Raw genomic sequence first — 21,865 nt, 5'->3', positions numbered from 1 at the left:
AGACCTACACAGATATAAATATTAACCTGCAACTCCCAGTTAAAGGCATGCCACGCAGTAGCGGTTGCATTTCAGAGTGTCTCCAATAGCTTGTCCATGATGAGCGCTTACCATTTGCTATCACACGGATTTTTGTTTCAGAAATTATTTTTCTTGCCAGATTTCTGACAAAATCTGACTTCCAGCTCAGGTTGAGACTGGTCACTGTGTCCGTTGCAACTGCTTAAAGGATATCAAACTAGGAAGTATTTAAGATAAATAAAAGGGGGAAGACTAACCCTCCATTTAAACACTTCAACACTTCAGATCCACCCGCTTCAAAGTTATTACAGTGTTCTACTTGCAGCTTTATTCTTGCAGAAGATTTAGAAAAAGGCTTTAGGGGGGGACCAAACAAACTCCAGTGTCTCACCTTCTTCCTTTCTCTCCTGTTCAGGGGCTGCACTCTGTGAGATTATCCTAAATATGTCTCAGTGTCTTAGTCATTTGTTGCTGGGTGATCAACTACATGCTTGCAGGAACTGTGCCAGCAGCACCTCTTTTTTACTCTGTTTATCTGTCCTTCCCTTACCCACAGAACGTTCTTCAACACCTCCACCATTTTTATAACATGATTAGAAGGACTGGGCTGGGTTTTTTCCCCTATTCAAAATACATAGACTGTGCACAAAAAAAAAAAGCAGGAAAGAATAAATGGACAGATTTCACACATGACTTTGTTAGACAGGATTTATTTTCTTTCTTAAACAGTGAAGACTCATAATACACCAGCCTTCTTCATAGACGGAAAAAATTGAGCTGGGTTGGAAAGAACAGAGTTGGTCTCAGTATTTGCATAAAGAGTACCAACATTACTCAAGTTAGTTTAGTTTGCCAGTAATCCTAAGGAAAAAAAGAGGATCCTGGGATAATAATTTAATGCCACTTCAAGTGCCCTCACCCAAAGGGCTCAAGACAATGTCTTTCCAGGCCATAGCACTCTGAGGGAAACAAGGAAATAAAGTCCACACCATCAGTAAGCAACATCTTTGTTACCAGCCTGACCCACTTTGTTAATTATAATAGCTTCTGCAGATTTTATTTTCTACTCTTTAAAAAGGCATTCACTGAGGCCTTAAGTTCAAATGCAATTATACAATCAGAACTTTTTTTTAGACCAATAAATTGATTACAGCAATTCACGTACCTGATGCAGGAATGGGAGCTCAGTGCACGTGATGTGATCCCAGTTGACAACGAGGCCTCTCTGCAACCAGCAAACTGTGGACCTGCAAAACAAGAACCCGTGTGTCAGAAGTCATGTGTCCTTTGCATAAAAAAAGGACAACAACTTTCTCTAACTGTGTCTTTCAGGAAGTACAAAAGAGACCCTCTCATTAACTGGACTAAAATCACTGGATTGAAACATAATAGAGAAAAACTCAGTGAGCTGTAAGAGTTTTTATTAGCGTGACTGTAAAGGGATGGTGCACAAAGCCCATACCTTGGCTCATTAAGTCATCTGAATGAAAATACCTGTCAATGACAGCAGAAGCAGAGCATAGGGGAGACATAGAATCATAGAATAGTAAGGGCTGGAAAGGACCTTAAGATCATCTAGTTCCAAACCCCCTGCCATGGGCAGGGACACCTCGCACTAAACCATGTCGCCCAAGGCTCTGTCCAACCTGGCCTTGAACACGGCCAGGGATGGAGCATTCACAACATCCTTGGGCAATTCATTCCAGTGCTTCACCACCCTCATGGTAAAGAACTTCTTCCTTAGATCTAATCTAAACTTCCCCTGTTTAAGTTTGAAGCCATTACCCCTTGTCCTACCAACTACAGTCCCTAAGGAAGAGTCCCTCCCCAGCATCCTTACAGGCCCCCTACAGATACTGGAAGGCTGCTATGAGGTCTCCATGCAGCCTTCTCTTTCCAGGCTGAACAGCCCCAACTCTCTCAGCCTGTCTTCATACAGCAGGTGCTCCATGATAAGGGCCTTATCATCCTCATGGCCCTCCTCTGGACTCGCTCCAACAGCTCCATGTCCTTTTCATGTTGAGGACACCAGAACTGTACACAATACTCCAAGTGAGGACTCACAAGAGCAGAGTAGAGGGGCAGGATCACCTCCTTTGACCTGCTCATCACACTTCTTTTAATGCAGTCCAGGATACGGTTAGTTTCTGGGCTGCCAGCGCACACTGAAGCCGGCTCATGTTAAGCTTCTGATCAACCAACACCCCCAAGTCCTTCTCTGCAGGGCTGCTCTGAATCTCTTCTCCACCCAACCTGTAGCTGTGCCTGGGATTACCCTGACACAGATGTAGGAACTTACACTTGGCTTGGTTAAACTTCATGAGGTTGGCATCAGCCCACCTCACAAGCGTGTCAAGGTCCCTCTGGATGGCATCCCTTCCCTCCAGCGTACCAACCGAACCACACAGCTTGGTGTCGTTGGCAAACTTGCTGAGAGCGCACTCAATCCCACTGTCCATGTCACCGACAAAGATGTTGAACAGGACCGGTCCCAACACCGATCCCTGAGGGAAACCACTCATTAGTGTTTTCCAACTGGACATCGAGCTGTTTACCACAACACTTGGTGTGCGGCCATCCAGCCAGTTCTTTATCCACTGAGTGGTCCATCTATCAAATTGATGTCTTTCCAATTTAGAGACAAGGATGTCATGCGGGACAGTGTCGAACGCTTTGCACAAGTCCAGGCAGATGATGTCAACTGCTCTGCCCCTGTCCATCAGTTCCGTAGCCCCATCATAGAAGGCCACCAAATTGGTCAGGCAGGATTTCCCCTTAGTGAAACCATGTTGGCTGTCACCAACCACCTCATTGTTTTTCATGTGCCTTAGCATGCTTTCCAGGAGAATCTGCTCCAACATTTTGCCAGGTACAGAGGTGAGGCTGACTGGTCTGTAGTTCCCTGGGTCTTCCACCTTCCTCTTCTTGCAAATGGGGGTTATATTACCCTTCTTCCAGTCATCAGGAACTTCACCTGACTGCCAGGATTTTTCAAATATGATGGACAGTGGTTTAGCAACTTCATTCGCCAGCTCCTTCAGGACCCGTGGATGGATTTCATCAGGTCCCATGGACTTGTGCATGTTCAGGTTCTTAAGATGGTCTCGAACCTGATCCTCTCCTACAGTGGGCCTAAGGTCTTCATTCTCACAGTCCCTGCATCTGCTTTCCAAGACTTTCGTGGTGTGGTCAGAGCACTTGCTGGTGAAGACTGAGACAAAGAAGTCATTAAGAACCTCAGCCTTCTCCAAATCCATGGTAGCCAGTTCTCCCGACAGCTTCCGGAGAGGGCCCACATTGTCCCTAGTCTGTCTTTTATTTGCTACATACCTATAGAAGCCTTTCCTGTTATCTTTCACATCCCTTGCCAGACTCAATTCTAACTGGGCCTTAGCTTTCCTAAACTGGTCCCTAGCTTCCCAGACAACATTCCTGTATTCTTCCCAGGCCACCTGTCCTCGCTTCTACCTTCTATAAGCTTCTGTTTTCCCCTCTAAGTTTCCTCAGCAGCTCCTTATCCATCCATGGAGGTCTCCTGGCCCTCCTGCTGCAATTCCTTCTAGTCGGGACACAACACTCCTGAGCATGTAGCAAGGTGATCCTTGAGTATCAACCAGCAGTCTTGGGCCCCTCTGCCCTCTAGGACTATATCCCATGGAACCTTACTAAGCAGGTTCCTGAAGAGGCCAAAGTCTGCTCTCTTGAAGTCCAGGGCAGTGAGCTTGCTGCATGCTCTTCTCACCGTCCTGAGGATCTCAAACTCAACCATCTCGTGATCACTAGAGCCAAGGCTGCCCTGGAGCGTCACATTTCCAACCACCCCCTCCCTCTTGGTGAGCACGAGGTCAAGCATGGCACTTCTCCTTGTCCGCTCCTCTGTTGCTTGAAAGAGGAAGTTGTCTTCCACACAATCAAGGAACCTCCTGGATTGCTTCTGCCGGGCCATACCGTCCCTCCAACAGATATCAGGATGGTCGAAGTCCCCCATGAGGACAAGGGCCTGCCAGTGTGAGGCTGCTCCCATCCATCTGTAGAGCACTTCATCCATACAGTCCTTTTGATCAGGCGGCCTGTAACAGATCCCCACCATAATGTCCCCCCATCACTGTTCTCCCTTTGACCCTGACCCACAAACACTCTGTTGGCTCATCACCCATCCCCAGACAGAGTTCCATACTCTCCAGCCTATCGCTGACATAGATAGCAACGCCCCCTCCCTGTCTGCCTGGCCTGTCTTTTCTAAAGAGCCTGTAACCTTCCATTCCGACACTCCAGTCATAGGAGCCATCCCACCATGTTTCTGTGATACCAATGACGTCATATTCCCGTAGCCTTGCACACATCTCTAATTCCTCTTGTTTGTTCCGCATACTACAGGCATTTGTATGGAGGCATCTGAGCTGAGCTCCAAATGAAGCTGACTCAATGGCTGGAACAGCTAGAACATCTCTACATTGCTCCAAGCACTTATTACAGGTGCTGGCAACTGACCAGGAGTATTGGGATGGATCAATGCTCCCCTCCCCCAACACATTTAGTTTCAAACTGCCTTGACCAGCCTGGCAAGCCTTCTACCAAAACAGCTCTTCCCCTTGTCAGACCAGCTCCACCAGCCTCCAGTAGCCCTGGCCTCCCAAATGGTGCCCCATGTTCTAAACAGCCAAACCCCTGACTATGGCATCACCATTCTAACCATTTATTAATTTGTCAAATGCACCTGGCCTTTTCAAGGTCCTCCCCTTTGTCCTGGAGAATCGATGAAAAAAACTATCTGAGCTCCAGAGCCCCTAACCACCTCTCCCAGGGCTCTGTAGTCCTTCTTAATGTTCTCCAGGCTACTGCTATCTATATCTCTAGCACACACATGGACTACAAGAAGGGGGTAATAGTCAGCGGGACTTACTAGAGCAGGCAGCCTCTCAGCAACATCCCTGATTCGAGCCCCTGGCAGACAGCACACCTCCATCGAGACTGGGTCAGGCCGGCAGATGGGTGCCTCTGTGCCTTTCAAAGTAGAGTCACCCACTACTATGACCTGCCGCTTTTTTCTGGAGGCACCAGTAGTGATCCTTTTTACTGGTGCACCAGCAGGATGTTCATTAGGTGTGGTGGGTGTTTCCTCATTAGCCCCCTGCAGAACCGCGAAGCGGTTCTGGGTTGGGACATCAGATTTAGGAGGAAGCCTCTTGCTGTTAATTGTCCTCTTCTTTTTTGGTTGGTTTTTCTTGTTACTAGTTCCCAGCTTCCTGGGTTGTTGCTCTCCTTATTTCCTGTATGAGCAATGATGGACGCTTGTGGCGCCTGCACAGTTTGGGCCTGGAGCAGGCAGTCCAGCTCCCTCTCAGCTTCCCTGCCATCTTTTAGCTCTCCAACAGCCTCCCGCAGCTCAGCCACCTGCTGCAGGAGGACCTCCACCAGGGCGCACCGAGTGCAGCCCTGTCCATTGTGCACCCTCGCCTCAAGAGACCAGTCGAGGCAGTTTCTACACTCCGAGGTCTGCGCCGCAGCCTCCCCTCTCATCGGCTCTGTCTGGGTGCCTACGCTGGCCACCGCCAGGGCAGCCAGAGCAGAGCGCCCAGACCGGGCTCTGGTCCTGCGGTGCGTGCTCACCTTCCCACTCACTGCCCGCTCGCCCTGCCTGCGTGAATATTCTTAAGCTAGTGGGATCAATCTCTTCACTCTCAATGGGACTTAAGCTCCTTTCTCCCGTCGGCACTTCCAAACAACCCACACAGCCTGCTTCCACTTAGACCCTTGTTCAAGCACTTAATTAGAACAGGGTAGAATTATCAGCTTCTTTGCATAATTTGAATCACATTAAATACTGGATCAGATAGGAGCACTTCATGGACTTGAGACTCAAACAAGATGCATACATAAATTCCACACATTCAGAATATGTAACATACAAATTCACTATTTTGGGGGGAAAAAAGTTTGTTGAAGAACAGAAAATAAAAGAAACTAATACTGCCAAGTTAATCTACAGAAAAATAAAAAATCTGCTTCCTACCACTGTGTTTTCATAAAACACTGAGCATTAGAATCTCATTACCTAATATTCTGGCTTTCCAGAATGTTATGCTTTTGATATTTTTCTTTATAACCACAAAGACTAGTTTTCTATTTATATTTGTAAATGAAAACCGAGATCTCCCCAAAATCTCATGCATACAGAAATTTGAAGGGTTTTAATAAACTAAAAAATAAAAAATATTTTTTAAAAAAATCAATAGAACATCAAAAGGTATCATTAGTGAGACCATATTGCACAAAATAATGAGATGACTGCACATAGCAGCCTGTCTACTTCTTCTAATGTCACTGCATACAACTGGAAAGACAGAAGATAACCTGTGCCCCAGATGCCCTTACCAGCCACCCCAAGGCCCTCAAGTGTCTTTTGAGCTCGCTTGGACTTTTGGTTGCAGTTTCATTACTACCCCCATGGAATACCAGTAGTGGGTAGTAGTCCAAGGACAGTACCAGGCTAGGGATTTTCCTAGCAAAGTCCTTAACCTAGGCCCCAGAGAGGCAGCAGACTTCCCTGTGAGGAGGGGCTGCTCGGCATATTGGACCCTCTGTTCCTCTCAGGAGGGAGTTGCCTACAACTATAACTCTTCTTTTCTTCCTCATGGAGGTGGTTGTACTATTGGGCATATGCCTTCCTTACCTTGTCATGACCTCTGGTGTGGATGGACCTTCATCCTCCTCATCCATTAACTGGCCATGCACATCTAGAGCCTCATAACTGTTGTACAGAGACACCTGGGAGGGTGAGGTGGGCAAGGAGGGTTTTCACCTGCCACTCCTAGAGCGGACTTGCGTCCATTCACTCCTATCCCTTGAAACACCGCCTTCAGTCTGGCAGAGGGAGGATTCAGGAGCCCCTGGATCTTACTTTTTTTTCTGCTGGCTGTCTCAGAGAGGCCAGAGCCTGGTCCTACCAGTCTATCTCCTTCTCAAACTCCCTGATACTTCTTAATGTTTCTTCTTCCTCTTTCAGCTCTGCCACCAGGCTGAGCAGATAGTCCGCCTGGTCACATCTGACAGAGCTGCTGCCCCTAACACCATTTGATACCAGAGAAAAGCCATGGCACTCCCAGTCCTTCAGGAGCAGGACTCCTAGACGAGATCTCCAAGGTGTCACAATAAGATTCAGTTAAAAATGCATGCTGCTTCTAAACTACACAAGAAGTCTTTTCAAAGCCACAGGATACTGGGCAGGCGCATATGTTAGGTCTCATTCTAATGCAAACCAGCTGGAAATCACTCTGCCAGCTTGCTACCAGTAGGTTTTAGTGAAAAGGTGGCTTGTGACACTTCCTTTCCTCCAAGAGCCCAGAGAACCAAGTGCTATGGCTCTGCTTAGCTTTGTCCACAGTCCTCTCCCCCATCACCCCAATTCTGGACTGGCTGAAAGGCTTTGAAGGGAAAGCTTTTAAATTGGAGAGTGTTATAAGCAGAATAACAAGAGTTTTTATGCCACTGCAACGACTGCTGGAGTTATTAAGGCAGAATTGGTGAACCTGGAGCAATAGAAACCATCAGGAATGGACAACTAAGAGTTCAGACTAATCCTCAAAAACAAGATGCTTAAAGACCTTATAGCCTGACTGAAACCACTGAGATCAGAGAGTGATTTAATTCTTTCAAAAGGGTTACAAGGCTTTTGGCACTTATTTTCCCAGTAGGTTTTCCCTGCCTTCAGTTCAAAGCCATCCAAAATGGTGAACTTCAAACACCTGCTTCAAATGAAGAGGATGGCACCAGAGGATGTGTTTTATTCAACCAGACAGACTCCATAAGAACAAACACAGATGTTTAGCATTCCTGTCTTCTACTTTGTGAGTAAAAAAAAAAAATAAATCTGTATGTTCCAATTACTGAATAAATTAAATAGATTAATTAGGTTAGACATGCAGAAGAAATAGGGCCATTCCTTCCCATTTAAGCACACTCAGTTCAGGAGAAGTACGGAGAAGCAAAAAAAAAAAAAAATCTATTTCATAAATTAAACAACTCAAGTACAGCATTAGCAGATTTCTCAAGTAAGATGTAATCCTATAAGAGAATGAAGGCTGTGAAACACTGATTGTACTGATGGGTCTTTACCCACTTTTGAACACTTCTACTGCTTAAAACAGTATTACTGCATCAGGCATGAACTCAAAGTGGCATGCAAGATAAAAAAATCTGCTTTCCCCGCAATGTCTTCAATGCAAAATGCATCCATAGCACAGGAATAGATTATTCACAATGAGAAGAATATGTCCAAGCTCTTATTTCCCAGCAGCTCTCAACAGAGGTTTTTATAGAAGTGAGGCATGAACATGAGGACATCTTGAGAGAACTCTATATACTAAAAAGGGCCTCAGCGGGACAAATGTGTATTTTCATTTTCAACTTATTAGAGCAAACAGAATCCCATGCTTGTTCCAGTTTCAAATGCCAAAGAAGCAAAATCAACAAAAATTTGAGTAAAATTAAACTTTGAGGAATTGTTTCTACAATGTACCTACCCAAAGTTTCAGCCTTGTTTCCAGTCCAAGAAAGTCCTATGTATCGCTTGATGTAGCTTGACTTATATTCTTAGAGACGGAATTTGCTTGACTTGTACTCTTAAAGATCACCACAACTTTAACTCCTCTGCTGTAAATCCTGTTGCATTTTAGCACAGAGATCAACATACAAAGATACAACTGACCAGGCACGCAGCCCAGAAATAAACTCCAGACTTTTGCCTGAAGCAGAGGAGCAGCTCTACTGCCCACCTAATGGAACATGTCTACAGGCAACATTAATGAAATGGCTTCTTCCCTTTTCACGATTTTTAATCTTTTTGTTTTGTGAACTTATTTTTTCATGTCTGCCAGAAAGCTGGACAAGTAAGGAATGTCAGCACCCATTTTGCCGAAAAATTTTAAACCGTACTGGCTCCATCACAATATTAACCACAATATTAATAGGTGGTCAGTAAACTTTTCATTTGCCTTTCAAAGGGTAAAACACTCAGTATCTCTCTGTTATCATCATCTACACTTTTTATAAATCTGAATGCTCTGTTAGCCTATTACTATGGCTGTTGATTGTTAACTGAGGTTAATTCACATTATTGCAGATAACAGGCTCAAAGGCTATGCAACTTCACGCTTACTGACATCAATCAAGGTGACTGTCACAAGGTGACTTTTCAAACTCCTGCTACAGAAGCTCTCTTCAACAAAAATTAAGCCTGTGAGCTTATGATTATGTATTCTGCCTAACTAGTCCCAGTTAAAGCAAAAGAGATGCAAGATGTAAGGTCAAAAAAATGTTTCTGTTCCTTTGCTTGGTGTTTTTACTAAATTCTGCCTGTCCTGGAAGGAAGAAAGTGCTGAAAATGTTTTGATAAATTAATTGAAAGGTTTTATTTAATACCAGAGAACTCAATACTTTCTTTAATACTATAAATTAACATCCTAGGAACATGCTTAGCTGATTTTTTATATGAAAGTCTCAATAGCATTCTTACAAATGCCTACCCAGTGCTGACACTGAAACATATCCAATCATCTTAGAATCATAAATGATTTCTTTAAAAGCCTGGTACAAAGGCAGAATTCATTGCTCTTCAGCAGCCATTCCAACTGATGAAGGAAGCTCAGTTTCCAGGCGGAAGAAAAAAGCGTCACAAATATAAACCAGAAAACTGAAGGGCAGTGGCAGTATGGCCAAGGCTAAACAGATCAAACAAATTATTTCCATTATGCCCTAAAGGCAACTAACGGGACACTCTCTCTCCTGGGAGGGAAGACATCTCTAGCTCAAGACCTCCCTGACCTGGTACCCAAGGTTCAGCCTTGGGTGAAATGCAGGATTAAGAGCAAGTCTGAGAAGCTGACAGGTTCAGCCAGCTAACTAAAACGAGTAGGGAACACTGCAAACCTGGATTATGAAATAGCTGAACACCAGCAATGTATGCCACAGTCCTTGCCCTTGCAGCTGGAGAGAAGCTCTAACTAGCAGCATTTTGAAGATAGCTCCCACCTTAGAGTTTTTTAAACAACAAGGATTATGTACCACCACCACCAGTCTCTTACATACACAGGCACGTCTCACACAATCTCACACAGCCAGATAGCCATTGCCTTCTCATCTCCCCTGATGTGTGAGACTCCTTACCAATAGAAGGCTTGTCAAAAGTCAATTTAAAAAAAAAAAACATACTGGTACACTGAAGGGTCTATCTGTCCACCAGGATTCAAAATGGGTACATTTTCCAGTCCTTTGTGAAACATCTTCTTTCAGCATTATTAATTGGATTTTTTTAATTTCAAGGGGGAAGAGGGAGGAGGTTGACAAAATGCTTCTACCATCAATAAAGAATCGATAATTCTGTCATTTATATGGAAAAAGAGAATATCAAAAAAGTAATTTTAGTATAAGAACTTGACTGATCATTGGCAACACACCACACCCCCAAGTTCTTGGAAATGCCTGTGTGGTGCTGTCTGCTGCCTGAAGAGAGCATCATCTACAATGTTTGCTACCAAAAGACAGTTTAAAGCCTGAGGTATCAAAAGTCAATTGAATCCGGAATTCCTCAAGGTATGGCATCCTGTAGCTGATTTTCACCTTCTCTATATATCCTTTCCTCTCTCTCTGCAGAGATCCTCAGGGATCACATTCCTCTTCTCTGCATCTCCTAGAGCACCAGAGCAGAAAGAGAAAGGAACTGAATTTTCTTTCATTCCCTTGACAGAAATACATCTACTCCTGATGGGCCGCATGGTACCAGACTACTGCAGTCTCCTATTTGATAACAAAAGGCAGGAATGATGAGCTTCACAGGCTCCAAAATCCAACACAGCCATCTAAATATGTTTCCCCTTGCACTGCATATAAGCTTGGCATAAAAATGATTCGTGTCAATGCTGTATACAGAATCTTCACAAGTAAATAAGATCAGAGCTAAGGCTGGGGAACTCATTACACAAATAATAAATTCCAGGAGCTCAAACAGAGATGCAATACCATGGAAAATAGGACAGTATTGATTGAGAAGCCACCCAATTCCACCCTCAAGCAACTCTTGTAGCTGAGATATTCCAGAGAATAAAGCTATATTTGATCTTTTCATATTTTCTCATCAGATATAACTTAGTAACAGGTATGCCTAAACTGTCCAGAAGCCAGCATGGTCCTGAGGAAAAACCTTACGTCAGGCTCCGGAAGGTTGCAGGACCATAAGAAAAGAGTCTGCAAGGCAGTGAGGATATTATTCCTGTCTACGGAGACCCATTGGACTTCAGAGAAATGACAGGGGCCTTTTGCAATACGTTTAAGCTTCAACATGTGAAAATAGAAAGATTATAAAATGTCAAGACAATTCAATCTTTTGCTTACAAAGTGCAAGCCATTTATCCAAAGAACGCTTGAGGGGTTTTGATCCTAGCTGATACTTAGAAGACATTTAAAATAACAAGACAAGGCAGGTAAATCCTTCACTCCAGCAGATGTTTCCAGTCCTCTGAGAGGGGGACAGATACACAGGTGAGAACAAGGAGTGAATTAGTGTAGGACCACACCTGTCCTCCTCTCCAGCTTCCACTGACAAGTAAACTATTGTGATTCATCCCCAACAGCAGCAGTGGCAAGGACAGAATTACCAGGAATTCACTGAGCATCAGACTCACAATACCCAGCACTGCTGTCAGCAACAGGAGTTTTGAGGGAATCTCTCAGGTACAAGGCACTGTGAAATAAAGGAGTTGTGATGCTTTCTGCTTGTGCCTGAGGGACACCCTTTTGTTTGTCCTCTGGTCAGCAAGATTAGTGATAAAGATTTCATCCTGCCCCAGGGCTTTCTTTGCTAGATACAAGCATTTAAAACACAGAAAATTTCAACCTAAGGTTGAATGCACACTTTTCACTGGCATTACAGTACCACACCGGAGATGAACACATTCTTTCCCATGATGATACACAACACTCACAAACATTGAGCTAAATTACAGAGAGTTTTGTCATTTGCCTGGCATTCTTAAAGTTTTTCCAGCTCCGGGCTGGAATTTCATGTATAAAAAGAAAGGAATAAGAAAAAACCCAACCCCAGCCAAGAACCACCAAAGACCTCATAAGCAAGATATTGATCTCAGGAATAGCAAGATATTAGTTTTGGGAACAGATGACAGGTTCAAGCTGAGATCTCCGAGTGTGACAAACAGAGTCGTGAATGTGGTTATTCCAGTCCTAGAGAATGCCCTGGCCAGCCCAGCGCTGGCAATATTAGGTGAAAAGCCTGCAGCTCTCTTTTTCTGTGTGGGAAGATCTTAGAAAGTTGTTGTTTGTTTGGCTTTTTTTAACTGGGTGCAGAAGAGGCTCTGCAACATCTCTCCCCCCTCCTGAGGGTTTGGCTACCCATGCTCAAGCCCAGCCCCAGAACAACATAAAAACAAGCTGAGACTAGAGTGCTGTGAAACACCTGTGTGTGAGAAAGCTCTGTGGGATACCTCCAGCAGGGCCCTCACCCCTTTGTTATAGACCTTGCCTGAGTTCACGCAAGCTTGTGCCTGGCCCTTCACCTTGCTGATCCTGACTTAACCCTAGCTTAATCTTGGACCTGCCTCATCTCTATGCATCTGATCACTGCACTCATGGACAGCCCTGGTTACCATCACCGGACTTGCCTGCTCCTCTTATTCAGGTGCAGTAGACTTGCCAGATCAGTGGTGAGGGCAGTGCCCTTCCTGCCTTGCTGTGGCCCTTGGCTCCTGACTCCCCTTCCCCTGCAAAGCAATCTACACTCAAGCCTGGAGCTAAGCACCATGGAACCTGGCCCTTGAACCTGCCCTGAATCAGAACTGGCCTTGACCTCAGGCAGTTAAAACTCTTAGAGGGTCAGAGCCCGTGGGCTACTAGGGCACTTTTGGCAATGACACAACCTTGTAAGTACATTCAAGTTTTCAAAGTCTTAAAAGCTTCTTGAGACAACAAATATATAAATAATCAAATGAACATCATAATTAAAAAAAAAACCAAAACAAAAACCACAAAGACAAACCCATCCCCTCCCCCCCCAAAAAAAACATCACGCACACACACACAACCCCCCGCCAAACAAACATACTTCCTCCCAGCTCTAACTATAATCTGCCATACAACCTTGTGGAAGTATAAAAAGCTTTCAGCACCAGTCTAATACACAGCCATGCATACTGCAAGGTGATCTCTTTTCAGTTGAGTTGTTCTGTAGCAGTATTTCCCAATGCTTTCTTCTTGGCCACAAAGTAAATCACTGAAAATTCTGCCCCAAACCCACAGCGGTTAAATCACCAGCTTACCTTCCTCTATTATCTAACTTGCATTACTTATGTTCAGCTTAATAGAAGCAATTATTTAATTAGTACTAACTGCTCTTCATCCACATGCTCCTGTAGAAACATTTTAGGTTACACACCAGCCAATTACCTGCTGACTGGCACAGTACCTCATCACAGACTTCTTAAAAGTTCAGCAGAAAAGTCCCTAGACAGCACAAAGCTTTTGTTTTTAGAAAGCTGTGATGCCAGTGGAGTGAAACTGAGAGGGTTGACACATACAGCTTTTAAACAGCTGCTCTTACATTAAATTAGTTTAACTGTTTTAGAAATCAGTAAAATAGCTCCTGCCTTCCCATCAGCATGACTACTACTAATACAGACAGGATGACATTCCCACTTTAGTGAGAGCTGACTACCCTCACACATGCACATGCATTCAGAGACAGCACTTTCACTAACGAATACACAACTAGCTGGCATACACAAGACAGGAGGCAGAAGGCTAGCCTAGGTGTCGCTCAACCTAAGCTTTGAATTTAAGACATTTCAGATACTCGCCAAAAACTCCACAGCATCAGTGTGCACCCAAGCAACTCATTTAAGCTTGTGCTGCACCATGACTCTGGTCATCGACTCCTAGCTTTCTGCCTTCCCCACGGAATCATCTGGCTAATGACAAGCAGCTGTTCCTGGAGAAGCAGCTCAGCAGCTCCCATGAGAGCATGTTCTCTCACCTGTAACCACAAACCCCCACCAAGGTTCTCCTGACCAGCCGAGGACAATCAGATGGCCTGGGTCAATCATCAGACACCACTGAGAGTTGGACTGTTTCCCTAATAAATAGGGAGAGCTCAACTTGAGGTGTTGTCATCCATAACTAGACAGAGAGTGGAGATACTGCACTGCCAGCCAGGGAGGAAGCCAGAGTTCCACCCATGGAGGTTTGGGGAGCCTCCAGAGTACAGTCCCTGAGAGCTAGAGCCAGGGTCGCACCGTTTCCCGTGAAAAGGGGCTACAAAAATCCTTAATTTCTGGGGCAGGGAGGAAGACAGAGGTACATCAAGGCCCATACAGGACCAAAGGCTAGAGCAAGGCTGGCAGAGCTCACTGTCTCAGGGCAAGCAGAAACAGAGAGCACCTGGGGAATGAAAGGTCTCCAGTGGGCATAGAAGAAACAGAAGCATTGGTAATTCATACATAGCCAATCCAGCAGGTCACTGAAATGGGAATGTTAATGTTGGCCTGAGAATATTACTGAACAATCCTGAGGGTAATGAGGTCTTACCTACACAAACACTGAGGACAGTTTACTGAAGTTAATGAATTTCATTAACGCTTTTAAAAAGAGATTTCTCCTACCTTGTGTAGATAACTGTGCCTGAGAGGTTTGTGTACTGACTACACTGTTTAAAAACACCATCTTGAAAACCAGCTACTTCATACTAGGTACAGAGAGGACAGTGGAAAGCTGAGACGTTATCTGGCTGGAATTCAGATTGTCAGGAAGAAGAATGGACACTCTTAGAATTGGTCAAAAATATACACTTCAAATGAGCTATTGGCCATGTAGAAATCCCCATGGAAAGGCCAAGATGTTTGTCAAACTCCTCTGCTAAGCTCCAGAGAATTTATAACCAGCTCACAAGACACAACCTTTGCCTATCTAAAAGCAGAACAAATCCATACGTGATGCTGGTGCTTCCACCACTCTCCTACAAGGATGGATCACAACCTGCAAAATACAGAGCTGCAACAGGCCTCCTGGGTGACTTGAGAAATCAATGACAAACAAACCCAGGCTTCAGTTTTTAGAGGGCTGCATATCACCTTGAGGATGAAGTGGAAAGGCATTGCCCAAGTTTAAAAACCAATTCATACTACTTGCTCTGCAAAGGAACAGCTCGTACCTCACTGTTAACTTCTCTTTAGCACTTTGTGTTTGCTCTCTGGGAGCACAGGGTTGTTTTGCATTGCATATGTGCTGAGCACAAAGCTGTAAAAGTCTCAGCCCCCAGTGGTCTGCAGCCTGATGAGATGACAACACTGGTGGAGTCTCCAGACTGAGGAAGCATTGGATAATGAGAGAGAGGATGAGGATGCTGATCAGGAATATCAGAAGTACCAGTTATTAGCCCTCCAGACTTTAGCCAACTAACCCACAGTAGGAACACCAGAAGTCTGCCTCTCCTTCCTTTTCTCCTCTTCCCCTTAATTAAAATGATTTCTAGAAATCAACTGGCCTCCAAGTGCTTGTTTTAAACAGCAGCTTACACTCCTACTAAAAATACAGAAATGTAAAAAGCATAAATGTCATTCTGCACAAAGGGCACTGAAAAATTAAAACCCTTTCCCCACCAAGTGTGGTTCTAAAGATGCAGACAAGATAAGTTGAATAATATACTCTACCAGAGTGTAACACTTTAAAACCATACCGATATACCTGACCTCCAGTTAATTGACTAACAGATCATTGAAGATCTGGGAAACGAAGGCCAGAATGAGGAAATTTCTTCTCTCATTTCCCATCACTTTCACCAGCTCATCTCCTAAAAACCCCAGGGTTGCATTTTACAGGTTACTAAAAAAGGCAAGGCAGACACTTTGAAATTTATGAAGAGCCAAGGGAACCTACTGAGTGCCACCTTTCTCGTTTCATTCCTCATGCCACTGGCGTAAATTGGGTTCACAGTCTGCTCCCTCACTTAACAGCCCTATGTATCTTGCATTCACATATCTCTCCCTATCTGCTAGTTTTTAATACCAGTTACCAACATTCATTTCTTCTCAGCTGCCCTTCTCCCTTCAGGGTTCTCTCTACAGTGCTGAGGGAACCCAGCAAAATACATATTCAACAACTTCTGTTTATATTGCCAGGTTCTTAAAATAGGGCACTGCACTCATCCTTCTTCAGAATGAGGCTAAAAAGGCTGCTATTTAAACTTAGATGCTTCCAGTAATAGAAGTGACTTGCTAGAACCACCAAAGGCTCAGGAGCACAACAGGAAGGGTTAGTCAAAGCCAAGGTTTTTTTCCTATATAGGAGTGCTGTACACAAGAATCAGGGCCGAAGGGCTGGTTTTTAAGAGATAATGACCGTATAAAGATGCAAAACTGTTTTTTCCTGGCAGGCTATTGTTCCTCATTTCCTGGGTTTTCTGTATTTGTTCTAAAGCATTTAAACCTAGCTGTTGGAGCCTCAAAACCACAAAGGTACCTAATACAATATTCTAACTAAATTCCTGTAAGAAACGCCTCAAAGCCATTTGACTGAACGAAGAAGCAGAAACATTTATCATCAGGTGGCCTTCTCAGCTACAGAAATTTGCACCACAAGCATCAGCACTCTAGTGCTATTTGCAAAAGGCAAGTCTTCCAGGGCTGAAAGTAATATTCAGGAGCAATAAAAACTACTGACTGTGGCTCATAGTGAAGGCACACTTTTTGGAGAACAATTTCAAGCCACGGTTGAAATGCCAATTCCTGTATGGAACCAGTCAACACTCAGCGTTTGTTAACAGCCAAGAGGCTCCAAGGAGACCCATCTTTTAGAGAGATTTCAATCTTGCTGTCCTTCAGAGGAGGAAAAACTGTCAAAGCTAAAAAGTAAGGTGCTAAACCAGAAGAAAAGTGAAGCCCAAGAGAGGTGACCATGCGACTTCCTAGCATAACCAGGTCTTGGGACTCTCTGCTAGGTGTCATACACATAAAGAAGCGGCAGATAAAGCAGCATATAAGTCTAAGTAGAGCAGTATGCAAAATTTGTTTCAAGACACTTTCTAACTCAGAGGCTAACCTAGACTGGGGTTATATGACTTGTTTCTATTAAGAAGATGAAAGTAAGGACAGATATGGCATTTCCTGGATAATATTTATTCACAAAATAATACTTAAAAAATCTTGTTTCCTCAAATAAACTGATCAGCAAGCGACAGTTGTTTGGATTTTTTCTCATTTTCAATGTTCTTGTCAACCTGTCCTGTATACAGAAGTTTCTTGTTCTTTTTTTCCGGATCCTTGCTACAAGGAGTTCCCTGTCTGCCCATAGGCTGCCTTGCCAGTACCAGTTTCAGAGATGTTTCTCATATTATTCCTCCTTCTGACACTCGTTCAAATACTCATTCCAGCAACAGATCTCAGACTCCTACTGACCTTGCAGGGTGTTGCACAAGGCCAGTTCTGCAGTGTTCAGCACACCACCATGATGCCATACAAAATGCACTTAAACTACTGCAGTAAAGCACATCAAGTCTAGTTTAAATAGAAAGGGGGAAAACTGACAAGTTCCTAAGCTGGTCTCTAATAATAGCAATATGTAAAATTGAACCTCAGGAAATATGCAGATTATGATCCTGGCCTTTAACGTTACAAACAGTGCTAAAATATTGTGTACCTTCAAAGCATGAAGTCACTCGAGCATTTAACAGCACTTGATGAGCAGTAAGCCCTGTTTTGTTAGAAAATAACAACATCTTTAATTGAGCTTTTAAAAAGTGACCAGGACTTTACAAGGGTAGGTTTCTAGCACTACTTGAAATGAAGACCTTTTAAGTAATTTCATGTTATACACCATTAAGCTGAAGCATTCAAAAGCAAGGTAGAGAACAAAGCATTGAGAGATAAAGTCATCTGCCCAAGGTCACCTGAAAATTTTTCTGAGAGGCAAAAAGAGAAACTAATTTTTGACAAAACTCCATGCCCTGACCAGAAAGAGAGTCTTTCCTCCAACACTGTATCTTGGGGTGACTAAGATCATATGCAGGTACAAATATGTATTAATGTTAAACCTACATTCCTCCCTGAAAAATGCAAGCAGGTATCTCCTGACTTACCCAAGCAAACTATATACTATAGCAAAATCGGGTGTGCGTAAATCAGAACTGAGTCAGTTTAGTGCTCTGTCTCTAAAACAGCAAGCTATCTTGGGTGGAATAAATTCCCCCATTATATTTATAATGAAGCTAATCAATTTTGGGATTGTAAAAATAACCCTGTCCAGAATTTTGATGAATCATATGACACGTCTTCCAAGGACTCTATTGTTACAGATTACTTTTTTACTGGAACTTCAATAATTAATCATGTTTTGGGGTACTTTTATTTCTGTGTGGCTTATCCTTTGATGATCTAATTTACATTTATAATGATCTATTCCCTTGCAGATTAATTGCTCATGTTATTTTCTCTATTAATCAGACGTCAACATTTGCATTACAGATGACTGCCTTATTTTCATACTATTAGATCTGGCAGCATGGTACTAAATGATAAATACTTTCCTCAGTTCTAGGGGTGAATTAGTGTTGAGGTCCTTTTAAACAAAGGCATTATTAGGATCTTACCACCTTTTTGAAGTGGGTTGGCGGTTCTGCGGTGTTATCCATGTATATTTATTATGTCTAAGAATTTACTATTTTTCTGCAAACTGTAAATGCACAAATATTTAGTTCACCCGTTGCTGCCAAACAAGCCCTGAGCAAAGAGCAGGGAGTTATGAATCTGAGGCCATCACAGACTTCTTTCCTAGTTGTTTTGTTTTTTTTTTTTTGCCTGAAAAGCTGTTTTTGTCAAAATTGCTTGCTTACACTTATGAAAAATATATTATCAGTGCTAGTACAAAACAGCACAAATTGTTGACCTGACCTAGGCAGCCTGATTGTGCCTGGAGCAGATAAGGGAGTACTCACACACAGACAAGCAAGGCAGTAAATTCTGGCAGGTGGCTGTGGACAGTCGCCTCCTTCCTGGCACAGCTACATCCAAAGGAATGCACATGGGCCCTATGGGAATCACAGACCATATCCCTGCTCCCAAATGGACGGCGTTACATCTAGCCCTGATGGGTTGGTTGCTCACTATCCTTTCCCCAGATGCGACTTAGACATGCAGGCCAACAGAGAGAGGAGGAAGAGCCTGCTTACCCCACTCCCCACACTTTGCTGCTCCATCCTCACCTACTTGTAGGGAATAGGAAGCAATAGATGACACTCTCCCTGGGCTGTTACTCTGACATGGAGGTTTGGGCATGGTACTAGTATATCTGTTCCTTGCACAGGAGCAATGGAGCCCTTCACATGTCCTCAACATTCTCTCATATATAAGCACAGTCAAGGTCATACTAGATCAAATTATTAAGAGACATGATGCTTCTGCCTAGAAGCATCCCCGGCCCCTCTGTGTCAGCAGCTTTAACAACAGAGTCTGTATCCTCTGAGTAACAACTTGGTAAGCCCTGCTGGTTTCCACTTCCACTATGACAGAGAAAAAAAATGGACATGTAAAATACGCTAGCATCAGAAACATAAAAAATGGTGCATCACAGGCAAATGTAGTGGAAGCCATATTTTTTATAGCATGAGGAAAAATTCTCAGCAGATCTGGCAAATACATCTGAAACTCCCCAGCTGCAGGATCTCTCTTCTCCTCAGTGTCCTTTAACCAGCACTACAACTGCCACCTTGAAATCTATCAAGGAGGAAGCAGTTCTGTGGTTGCCACAGAGGTTTCCAAGCCTTTTCTTTCATTCTGGTATGGCTAATGTTTTCTCCATGTGACCCCAGTCAGACAGGAGTGACAAATACCTCCTCTGCCCACTCCCACAAAGGAACCTTTTCCCTACCCCATCGAAGGCAAAAATCCATTCTATCTTATGACAGTCCACACCGCACTGTCTGCACAGGCTACTTTACAAGCAAAGACAAATTGAAGGTCTATTACATCTTAAAGTGATGAAGCCCTTTCTAACACCTGTTTCATTCCTTAGTCATGGCCAAACTACAATCTATTCAATTCTCAAACAGCACTATTTTTATCTGCAGACATAAGGAAGCTGCTCACAGTGTAAGATACTTTTTAGGCAGGTAAATATCTCAAGGTGGTCCTCAGTGAGAACACCTTCAAATCAAGCAGCTCAGCACAAGGTGTCTGCTGCAAGACATAAAGTATTAAAGTACTAGTTGATAGAGGCTCAACTTGGCAATAACTGGGAAAGTTACTTTAATAACCCATTCATGCCCTTGTTTTCTAGTCCATTAACATGGTCCCCCTCCCTTGACTTCATGGTCTGGTTAATAAAGCTCAGCAACTCTATTCATTTTGGACACACATAATACTTTCCCATCCACTGGTAGATGTTGTGCAGAAGGCTGCTCATTTCACAATACAAACCTTTTCATACATATCTCATTCCTTATAGCATATTGCTGGATTCTGTCATTCCCATATCGTATCAGTTCTTCCCCATCTCCTCATACCCTTTAAATTACACTGCTGGTCTTGCATCATATTCCTGGGGTCATTAAGTACCTGAGCTGTAAACATCCTTATTCCCTGCCACAAGAGATCTGGGAGAAAATGGTGCAAGGCAGGCCAGAGTAGCCCACTAACAAGAAATGAAAGCCTGGACTTGTGCTCAGCTCCGAAACTTGCGCTATTGAGCTGCCATAATGACATACTGCAACCCATTAATCTGCAATTACACACTGACAGGGACTGTCAATCTAATACCATATCCACTCAGCAGAACTAAATGTACCATTTCTGTCCCCAACACTGTTCCTATGACTAAAACTCTTCAAAATAAAGTTAAATGTGGGATTTAATGGAGCAGGGAAGAGTCCAAATTCTGAATTAAGAAGGAGAGAGATGAGAGTGTTTATAGCTTTACTACATCTGCGACTGTAAAGCCTGAGAAATCAAAATGACTCTGCAGGAATATGTGCAAGCACAGAAATCATCTGCTAACATCCATAGTAAACTTGTACTTTGTTCTCACAAATCTCCCCGGTACAAACTATATTATCTGTATGTGCTCACTACGTCTGAGAGAGGTAGTCCTCCTCAGAGCTTTCCTGTATGAAGTCCCCCTTGGTATATATTACACCTGCCCTCATGCCCTGATGGTTCATCTTACTCAGCTTGGCAGAACAAGAGAGGTCAACACTCTATCATGCATCCACAGCTGATGAGCAACAGTGTTTTAACAGGACTGAAGGTTTGAGGTGAGACATGAGTTAGAGAACAGCACAGTCCAGCAGATGGAAACCAGGCTGACACTCCTCATCTCCTTCTTTGGGACTGCAGAAAGACATTCCTTTTACATGCTGTAGTGCTACTGAAGTTATTGTCGTCTTTCTGCTGGTGGAAGCTTTCATGCAAGTGCTGCTGGGTCCGCTTTGGGAAAAATCCATCAGGACAGAGTAAATGAAAAGCTGCAAACCGTTCACATTAAACTGATCAATCCAGCTTCCCACAGACTGCCCTACTGTCAGATCCCTGTGGGATCATCATCGGCCCTGAGAAGCAGTGACAGGTACTGACATCCTAGCTGACACAGCTGGAGCCAGAGGGGACATCTGGTAAGAGCTGGAGGCCTTATTCCAGTAACACATGCCTGTCTGAGGAGAAGAGGAGGAGGTGCCCAGCACTGTTCTGAGTGGAAATTTTATCAACCAGGGGTGCACAAATGCTGTCTTAAATGACACCATGAGGGTGCAAGCTCTCTTGGACTCTGGGGCTGCCCCAGGGCTGAACTCGGGCAAAGC

The 21,865-nt window shown here is 43.8% G+C and overlaps 1 protein-coding gene across 4 annotated transcripts in view; it reads right to left on the bottom strand.

The window, feature by feature from the left end:
- TSPAN4 (tetraspanin 4) overlaps positions 1–21,865 on the bottom strand; it is a 456,092-nt gene that overhangs the window by 283,472 nt on the left and 150,755 nt on the right. For 3 of the 4 annotated variants that reach the window (XM_030482719.1, XM_030482720.1, XM_030482721.1), the window contains one exon: positions 1,187–1,268. The gene's annotated coding sequence lies outside the window, so the exon portion shown is untranslated. Of the gene's footprint in view, positions 1–1,186; positions 1,269–20,171; positions 20,191–21,865 lie in introns of those variants that run through there. The other variant, XM_030482722.1, reaches the window with a different exon arrangement.

Source organism: Strigops habroptila, chromosome 4 (genome assembly GCF_004027225.2).
Source record: "Strigops habroptila isolate Jane chromosome 4, bStrHab1.2.pri, whole genome shotgun sequence".
NCBI classification, from domain to species: Eukaryota; Metazoa; Chordata; class Aves; order Psittaciformes; family Psittacidae; genus Strigops; species Strigops habroptila.
This window is presented reverse-complemented; position numbering and strand designations above follow the sequence as displayed.